Raw genomic sequence first — 10302 nt, forward strand, 5'->3', positions numbered from 1 at the left:
GGTCCCGGGAAAGTCATTTGGGGCTTAGGGGCACATCATCCTTCTAATTTGCATTATCTCAAAAACAATTCTAAAACAATAGTCCCTCGTCCTAGGGCCCCAAAGGGCCGTAACCGTCCTCTGCTACCAGAACTGATAACGCGTCCCACCCTAGATAATGTACCTACATAGGGACTCGTTTTAGGCGAATGAATCTTTTGACCCTGATTGGAGACTCCTCAAGACGAGGCAGCTCATTAAACTTCTCTTGGTATGAATCAGTAACCAATCAATATGGACAACAGCTAATCAATCCAACTAATCAATAACATTTAATAAGAACCAAACACACCATGATCTTTCAGCCATGAATAATCACACAGATTTGATAAGAGTTTGAATATTTATTCCCTATTAGTTACAACCTACTAGCATATTCATTAGCCTCAATACCAATAAGCACATCAACAAGACTACAATATGGCAACTCAAATAGGATTTTATCAAAGCAAAGATCATAAACATCAGAACAAAGCACAAAGTCATTATGTATCAAACGTTTAGCATTATGTTTCAGTTCGAAAAGGATCTGACTTTGTCTAGTGGCAGGTTTGATAAAGTAGCACAGAAGGTTTCTATGCCTACTGCAAAGATCAAATATGTATTTTATGTGAATAGCGCAGTGGATTAGTAAAGCCAGCCATTACCTGCACTATAATACAAATGAAATCTATGTGCGAGGAGGGCTATGGGGAGATGAAGGGCACTTTTTCTGGGTGGTAGTGAGGGAATCCGAGAAGGAGGTCATGGGAGTGGGAGCACCAATAATGATTGTTGGACTGGGCACCCGAGGCGCTAAAGACTGTGACGATTGGTATGTGACAAGGTAAAGTAATAGTGAGTCTTTTTTGTTTTTTGAGAGTCTTGAGAGAACGTGCTGATTGAAGGACGAAGTGAAGGTAAGGTGACTGTTACTGTTGCATACATCACACAAACACACACACCAGCAATTTTCTGACTGTCGACATAGGCTAGTGTTTTAGAGCAACAGTTTAGCCAGTAGCAGAGATGGTGTCTCGTTGGATGACTGCTGCTCAAGTCCTAACTGGTGTTATAGAGGACAGCTCTGACATAGGATCAGAGACTGAGACAGCAGATACTCAGACATCATCTGAGGGATAGGACATTGCTGCAGACTCTGGGAGTGATTTTTCAGTCAGAGGAGTCCCATTCAATAACTTCTCTTCCAATGATTCTGAGGGAGGTGATGAGGACAGTCCTGCTGTCCCTTCACAAGCACAGTCTGTGCAGTGGGACAATAGAGGGTCAGCCCAGCCCAGAGATCAGGTGTTTTCAGCAACAAGCACACAGAGATTGCTCTCTTGGGAGCTCCCCAATTTAGTTTGGCTCCAAATTCCACCACCCAAATCGTATTGTAGAGACATCAAAATTATCTATCATGAGACAACCTGGTTCTGTAAGGGAGGCTCCAGGGCTTTTGGTCCTGAGTTTGGCAGCCATATATGGAAACCTACCAAGCCTATACATTTCTGGAAACTAGACACCAAGGGGAGTCCACATAGTTGTGGCTTGTGTGGATTCCCCCACATTTTCTTACCCAGAATACCTTACAAATGTGAAATGTTGAATAAAAACTCTATTTTTTCTAGCATTTCTGTCACACAAACTACAGGAATATGCTGAGACCCACCTGTACTGATAAAAACGCTACCCCACGTGCCTGTACCTTGTGCCTGAGTCAGGAATGGATCACTCCAGTGTCAAGAGTTGCCCTCATGTAAGGACTAACATTGACCGTTGTGTGATCTATTCCTGACACGGGCACTAGGCCTATCCACAAAAGTGATGGACCATTTTTATCAGGAAACGTGGGGGAATGCTGGGTGGAAGGAAATGTGTGGCTCCTCTCAGATTCCAGAACATTCCAGCACCGAAATGTGAGGAAAAAGTGTGTTTTTTTGCCACATTTTGAGGTTTGCGAAGGATTCTGGGTAGGAGAACCTGGTGAGAGCTCCACAAGGCACCCCATTCTGAATTCTCCTAGGTGCCTAGTTTTAAAAAATGTATAGGATTGCTAGGTCTCCTGAGGTGCCGGCTGAGCTAGAGGTAAAAATCCACAGCTAGGCACTTTGCAAAAAACGGGGCAGTTTTCTTTGGGAAAATTTGATGTGTCCACATTGTGGCCTACCCACACAAGTGAGGTACCATTTTTATCGGGAGACTTAGGGGAACACAGAATAGAAGGTGAAGTGTTATTGCCCCTTGTCTTTCTCTACAGTTTTCATTCCATATGTAAGACAGTGTGTAAAAAACAGTAAAAATGGGGTATGTCACAGTAAAATGCCAAAATTGTGGTGAACAATGTAGGTTTCTGATTCAAGTCTGCCTGTTCCTGAAAGCTAGGAAGATGGAAATTTTAGCACCACAAACTCTTTGTTGATGCCATCTTTAGGAAAAAAACACATGCTTTCTTCTGCAGCCGTTTTTTCAAATTTTTCGGAAAAAAAATGAAATTGTAGCTGTATTTTGGCTTATTTTTTGGTCTCCTCTAGGGGAACCCACACACTCTGGGTACCTTTAGAATCCCTAGGATGTTGGAAAAAAAGGACACAAATTTAACGTGGATAGCTTATGTGGACAAAATGTTATGAAGGCCTAAGCGCAAACTACCACAAATAGCCAAAAAAGGGCTCAACACTGAGGGGACAGGGGGAGTGGTGAGGTCCAGTAGTTAAGGGGTTAGGCTAAAACAGACGGGCCACTTGGTCCTATGGAGTGGACTCCTTGCCCAGGATCACTAGATCCCAATTGGGGTTCTCCTCCCATGGCTGATTGAGGGTTCCCCAGTCTGGCTGGCGAGGACGATGATGTCTACCTCCATGGTGATGCATTTTAAATCTTGACAATTTAGCTTAGTTATACATGCTCTGTGGATATATTGCATATTTATTTTTAAATCTTGACCACTTGATATATTTGTTTATCTTTGTATATAGTCATGTTCTGCATTTGAGTTATATGCTTATTCTCCCATATTTGTGTGACTTTTATTTGATATTTGGGAAGTGTCTTAATCAATTCATTATTTAAACTAAAACTTCCCATACGTTTGACACTGTGTCCTCTTAGTTCAAGTGAGAGCAATACAATAGGATGAAAAGTTAAATACCACCTGTGAACTGCAGCACATATTGTGCTTTGCAGTAGCATGACACAGGTATCATGGCTTCAGGCCTACCAATGTAGCCTGACTGCAGCCACAAGTACCCTTTTTGACAGGAAAAAAACTCCCTCTTAAGTATCATTAAGTCACCCCATATAGCATGTGTAACTCACAAGGTAACGTGCATGGAATGTAAAAGTGAGACATAGCTACGTTAATATCATATCCATACAGTGACAAGGCCCCAAAAGCTAAATCACTATGGAAGGCCCTGGCTATAATATAGGTAAAACTAGAGTACAGATTGAAATCTTATGTATACTTTCTCCAGGTTGGGACTAGCTAGAAAAATAGTTCACCCTTTATTTTAATATTTATTAGGGACCCAACAACCCAGGGTGGGCACTCAGGATCTTCACAAGGAAAAAGGGCTACCTCTTTTTAGATTTTAGGTATAAGGTGAGCTGTGGGATTGTTAAAGTAGTGCAAACATGAGCTGCTGCAAATGTGGGTAGGTTTGTCCCATGAAACGTTTGTCAAATTTGTCAGGAACAAGTCATGAGTCCCCCCCACCTCCCATTAGCTGCTGCCAAACTCAATGCTACCCTCCTCAGAACATTCTTTGGAACTGTGGAAGAACAGAAGAAGGCCAGTACCTACTGTTTGAGGCCTGGAAGGAAACCTGAAGAGCTAGGCTTGCTCTCATGTGTACCAAGGGTAGAGAAGTATGCTCCAGGGGTCAGCTGGCTGACCTGTTTAGCTACAGAAACACAACAAGCTACAAGAGACCATTTCTCTCAAGTGCACAGTTGACCGGTAGCAACTGGACTTAGGCTGGACCCTTCTGGTGGCCTCTACTGGAGTATGTCTTAACTGCTATCATCCCCTAGTGCTTTTCCAGTGGTGTTTCAGTTTCCAATACCAAGAGTAATCACCCAAGCCAATCTGGCCGAGGTGTGACATCATTTGGCTACAGAAACAGTTTTCTCCCACCTCTCTGTTTTAGCAGATCAATTTCAACAGACCCTCTGCAAGAAGCTACCAGACCCTGTGGAACTCATTGTCAAATACAGCCTGAAACCACTGGAAGGGTCTGAGCTCTGAAAAAGAAAGTGAGTCCGAATGCAGAAATCTTAAGTGGGTGAAGGTGCCAAAAGTATCCAGTCCTTGCAAGGGTAATTTTTCCATCCAGAGCTTTTCCTGCAAAGACCAATACCTCCCATGGGACCTCATTCTGACTATGACTTTGAAAGGACTTTCTCAGATACGCAGCCTTGTCCTGCAAAATGATGTCAACCTTGTTGGAAAGTGAGTTGTTGGTAAGAGTAGGTAGATATCTAAACTTAGCAATATGCCACAGTCCCCCAATATGTCCAGTCAAGGTCTCAATAAATTATTCCTTGCTTAACCCTTGGTAGCTTGGCACAGAAGCAGTTATGCATAACTTAGGAGGCAGGTGTGTAAAATATTTAATATCAACAAAACAGTAAATAAGTAAAACACAACACCGAATAAAAATTGGACACCAATTTATAAAAATAAGAAATATTTTGATGGATATTAATTTTTGAGTTTTTCAAGATTACATGTAAAACATGCTTTCTAGCACCTAAAAACAAAAAGCTCCAACCGGGGCCATCTAGTCACATTTGTCTGGGGCAAAATCAAATGTTGAGGCCAACCTCGATGGAGCCCTACTTATATATACTGAGCGGGAGGCTTCGGTCAAAGTTTTACCTTTACACTTATGCATTTTTCCAGAGCTTTTTCTCTCGTCGTAGGGAGCAAGACTCCTCTTCAGGCCAGCTTGTGATACAATATCATCAGCTTGGCTCAGCACAAGACTCTTAAATGGGGAAAATTTCTGGAGCTTCAGCAGGCTGAACCTAAAGTTCAAACCGGGTTGTGGTTCTACGTCGTCGGCTTTACTCTCATCGACGTGCTGTTCACCTCATGAATCTTTTTTTACAAGGATGCTCTAAACTTCTACAAACTTCTGGATCGTCTACCAGAAGTCCCTTTTAGGTCCTTGAAGTGTCCAGAAACCTGATCCAAGGTTCCATAAGCTCTGAATTGTTTCTTGGAATTTGGGACTACAATTCCCAGAATGTACCTGGTCAGAATACCTATATGGCTACTAGACACTGCTCAACTGGGCTTGTCTTGCAGAATTGATGCAGAGGACTTTCACCTGTAGCTTACAGGGAGTTCACTTCTGGAGTTACAGAAGAAAGGCAAAGTCCTTTTCTTGGTGAAGCCCAAAGTGTGCATCTGGTGTAGTCCTTGTGGGTGCAGTCCTTCTGGTGCAGATCAGGGTTCAGAGGGGTAGACATTCTTCTCCAGTATCTTCTTCCTGCAGGGAACTTAATTGTTGGACAGCTCTGCCATATTTATGCTTGCTTATGGGCTGGCAAGCAGGGGGGATCCCTCTGACCAATGGGATGCAGGGTGCCACCTTCTGGGGTGACCACTTCCTGTGAAGTGTAGCAAAAATCGACCACAGAAAGCAACATTCTTTGAAACTCCAACATGGAAAAAATCTCTCCTTGAAAGCTACATCTGGTTGAGCCCACCCACTGGTGTTACTTCGTTTCCCTAACACCCCCCTTCCAACCCCTCTTCTAATCTATTAACTGGGGCTCCACTCTGGCTGGGGGAACACAGAATGGGGGAGGTCAAGTATCTGTCCCAGGTGGCTTTCCCTCCTTTGAAAACCAGTTTGGTCACTCTCCCCCCATCCTGCTCTGCCATCTGCTGCAGCATTTCTTCTCCCTTCAGATGCTTCAGTTGTTTTAGCACAGGCCACTTCACATCTCATTAAGGCAGCCTGGCTCAGGCTGTCAGAGACTGGCCAATTAGGAAAGGGCACTACAGGTTTAACTTTGGTAAATTTCAGACAGATTTCTAAAACTCTTTCTCTGTACTATTTAGAATAATGCCAACCTTGGCAAGTTGTTGGATTAATTCTAACTATTAGGCTGATACCAAACTTGACAGATTTAGTTTTTTTTCTAGCGGAAATGAAGCATTATTAACTTTAAATAAAACCTTAATTTCAGCAAATAGATCTAATGTACTAGAACGGGGAAATAAAATCTGGCAGTTATTTTTGTCACCAGGGTGTATAAAATATATTTTATAATGTCCCTGGGTATATTTACAGTGCACCATCCCTTGGAGCACTTAGGGCAGAACATAGAGGTGGCATATATAAACATAAGGTAGTTTGAGACCTTGGAGTCTCCAAAGTCGAATTTGGGGTTAAGGTTAATTTAAAAACAGTCAGCAAGGCAGACCTGCTTTTATAATGACACCAAAGACCACAGCAGGGTACCCAGGGGTGCCCTAACTACACTAGGGTCCCTCAATCTACATGCCCTACAATATACTAAGGAATTTATATGTAGGTTGTCAGAGCTAAATATTATTATGCCTAACTGGCCGCTTTATACAGAGCACTGGCCCTGGGACTGGGTAGCAGTGCCCAGGGCACAGTCAGAGTCAGTAACCACCAGTATCAGTTTAAACGTTTGGTGGTGATCAGGGCAAACAGGATGGCTTTCTCACAAACCTCCATTTCAGAGACAAAGTTTGAAGAAAAAATATCCATCTAGGGTGAACCCCAGAAGCGTATCGCATGAGGGCTCCTCTGTGGTTGTCCTAAAATCACTCCTAGTTCCTAGTGTGCTGGTACTATAGACTATAATTGGTGCTTATTTTTTGGGGCACTAATGTTCCTTAAATATTCTCAAATTCATACCTCCTGTTCCCAATTGGATTTCTGCTGTTTTGGTGTAATTTACTAGTTACTGTATTTTACTAACTGTGCATAGAAGCTTTATTGTTTTGTGCTTTTGACATTTTAAGTATTTTGGTACGTTTACATTCTTTACATATTTTCTTTAAATAATGTAAAGCCTGTCTGCTGCATGCTATAGCTTTGGGGGGGGACTGCATCCTGTGTAAATTACTGAAACATTTACCTAGTCCTAACAGGATGGTCCAAGTGCAAATTGTGGCTGTGTACTACAATGGTGCGCACTTCCGAAAACTCCTTGCTTGTATATAAGTACGAAACAGTCAATGATATTGAAACCTGAGTAAATGAGTTATAAAGAGTGCCAGGGTGGTTCCACACCCAGCCACAGGGTGAGTAGGTTGTGAGCCAGCTGGTCCACAATACATAAATGAAATTGAGAGAGCCCCAGCACATCCAATTATTCAAAATATTGTCCTTTATTCTTCTTTAGTTATCCATTGAACATAAAATCCGCTACAGTGTTCCATGTACAAACATCCGACACGTGTTTCGTCGTAACAACGACTTTTTCAAGGCTGTGAAATAATATTAAAAATATAATAGTCAGCCAAAAGTTCCAATGTCTAGTATGAGATCTTAGCTATCACCCAAATGTGATATGACCAGTTCATGCGGCCAAAAACATTGCCAAAGAAACTCACTTCAATGTGTTTAATTAGCTTTGCCACGGTGCAAGGTGAGTTACCAGACAGCCATTTGGTGCTCCCTATAGTACTAGAAACAAGTAGTAAGAATGTTAATATATATTAAAAATGGATACATTTTTAAAAGTGAATAAATTACACCACAAAGTGCACAAAATATATGAATACATGAATACATTCCAGTGACCCTAGTGAGCATTGTGCCGAGAGAACCAAAGTTCACACCCAAAGACATACCTTGTTGATATAGTATATGGTATTCAGATTGTGCCAAATCATGTCCATATTGTGGTATTCAAAGTGGAAATTCTTTTCCCATATGAGGGTATGTTGTGTTGAATTCTGGGCTACACCTCAGGACTATATCAAAGGTCATACATAGACCATGATAAGTCCAACTATAGAAAAAAGGGAGCAAGAAATAAACTAAGTACCAAACGCTAATAAAGTAGTTTGTCGTAGTATTATACACACTGGACATCTTATAATATATAGAGCGTACCACTTTGTGAGGAGAGGAATAAGGGCCGGTTGAAAAGTCATGTATTAACAAAGTACGAGACAACATAACCGAGTATGACTTGCTTACTAATATGTGCGTTATAAGACATCTTATTTATCTAGTTATATGCACAAAGTGACTGTAAAAAATGTGCTCAAGACTCATTACATGCCCGAGACATCTCAAAGTATCCTAACATGACGCCCGTGAAAAGAGTAAATACTGGAATAAAGTAAATCCAGCATGCCTTACATTAAGGAAAGAAAATAGTTCTGGCCTCTTGCGCCAAACAGTCAATGTCATCCGTCTCAGCCCATGGATACTAGCTACGAAATACAGACGCTATGAGATGCTGTTCAATATTTGTAAGAAAGTGGAAAAGGAGAGGCGCGTTATTATAAAAAAAACTGCCTGATTCTGCTCCACTACCGTCGGCATAGTGAGATAAGGGGAGCAACGTACTATACTAAAGGTTCATAACAAGTAGTAAAGCGGCAAGGAAAACGACAAAAAAAACGACAAAAAAAAATCAGTAAGAAGCGGAGGTGAGACCTTCCCCGTAGAGTAGTCCGTGTGAGCTCATATATCACTCCGGGTACGTATAACGCTCGTGCTGACTAAAACGGCCATTTTATGCTTGTCAACGAAGATGAAAATAAAGGAAGGAAAAAAATTTGTGGGCTCGACTATCCCGGTGGCGGCCATCTTGTAATGAGCAAAAAAGCATAAAATCGGAAAGAATCAAGTGGTAAGAATGTATTATCAAAAAGGTTCGTCAGACGTATAAAATGAAAAGTGAAAATAAATAGACCCATAGAGAACCACACCACTTGTGGCCCACATTTTTCAACAATTAATAATCTAATCTTGATCTGCTTCAATGTGCAGACCTAACATAGAGGAGATTAATCATGGCATAATATTAAAGTGTAAGTTGCTAGCTTTCTCCAATGCATAACGCCTATGTACAACACTTATGTTGTGTACAATCATTTGGTGCAAGTATACAATAACATGCTCTAACACAGTAACTCATAGTCAACAGTGTCATGGATCTCATGTTGAGCATATATCCTTATGGCAATATAATCAGACCCCCCATTTTCAGTCCTCCAAGATAATCGATTATACACATGTTGGATGTAAAATTAACAGGATGTAGATTATATACAATGTTAGTATGTTCTTGTACATTAAGAAAAAATACCCAGTGCAGTCACAGAAAGACATGTAGGTCTTTTTCTTTGTTTAACCCCTCCTCTACTGCTCGAAGCTTAATTATCCATTTGCTTTCCAGTTGTCTGAGCAGCAGTGTCTTGTTGCCACCCCTTGGGCATCCGCCTAGGGTGGCAATGCCATGTGTTTTGATATTATGTAAATCCTGCTGAATATGTTTAGAGTTAAAATGTATGGCAAATGGATACTCTTTATTGTTGTTTTTAATCGCTCGAAAATGTTCTTGCAACCTTTCCTTGTAGGGTCTGATTGTGCTACCTATATATATGTGATTACAAACACAAATGAGGCAGTACACCACATATTTGGTATTGCAATTCATGAAATGTCTGATGTGATGCGTGACACCAGTGTTGTAACAAAATGATTTGATTTTATCTATGGTGTATTCACAGATATTACACTGGCCACATTTGTAAAAACCAAGAGGTTTCCAGCTATTTTTGAGTGTGCGACCTCTGCTATATATGACACTAAGGGGGTCATTCTGACTCCCGCCGGCCGCGGTAACCGCAGTGCCGGCGGGAGCTGCCAGAATACCGCTGCGCGGTCAGAAGACCGCCGCGGTAATTCTGTGTTTCCCGCTGGGCTGGCGGGCGACCGGCAGAAGGCCGCCCGCCAGCCCAGCGGGAAACCCCTTCCCACGAGGAAGCCGGCTCCGAATGGAGCCGGCGGAGTGGGAAGGGTGCGACGGGTGCAGTAGCACCCGTCGCGATTTTCAGTGTCTGCATGGCAGACACTGAAAATCTTTGTGGGGCCCTCTTACGGGGGCCCCTGCAGTGCCCATGCCTTTGGCATGGGCACTGCAGGGGCCCCCAGGGGCCCCACGACACCCCTCACCGCCATCCTGTTCCTGGCGGTCAAAACCACCAGGAACAGGATGGCGGTGAGGGGGTCGGAATCCCCATGGCGGCGCAGCAAGCTGCGCCGCCATGGA

At 42.5% G+C, this 10302-nt stretch overlaps 1 long non-coding RNA gene across 2 annotated transcripts; it reads right to left on the bottom strand.

Annotated features, from left to right (window-relative positions):
- Positions 1-4622: 4622 nt before the first annotated feature.
- LOC138247418 (uncharacterized) lies at positions 4623-8754 on the bottom strand. 2 transcript variants are annotated; one of them, XR_011194497.1, is made up of 4 exons: positions 8682-8754; positions 7865-8025; positions 7625-7697; positions 4623-7498 (listed from the first exon to the last, which is right to left on the bottom strand). It is a non-coding gene; the product is annotated as an uncharacterized lncRNA (long non-coding RNA). The 2 variants fall into 2 exon arrangements; XR_011194498.1 differs by lacking the exon at positions 7625-7697.
- Positions 8755-10302: the final 1548 nt, after the last annotated feature.

This window comes from Pleurodeles waltl, chromosome 7, assembly GCF_031143425.1.
Source record: "Pleurodeles waltl isolate 20211129_DDA chromosome 7, aPleWal1.hap1.20221129, whole genome shotgun sequence".
Classification (NCBI taxonomy): domain Eukaryota; kingdom Metazoa; phylum Chordata; class Amphibia; order Caudata; family Salamandridae; genus Pleurodeles; species Pleurodeles waltl.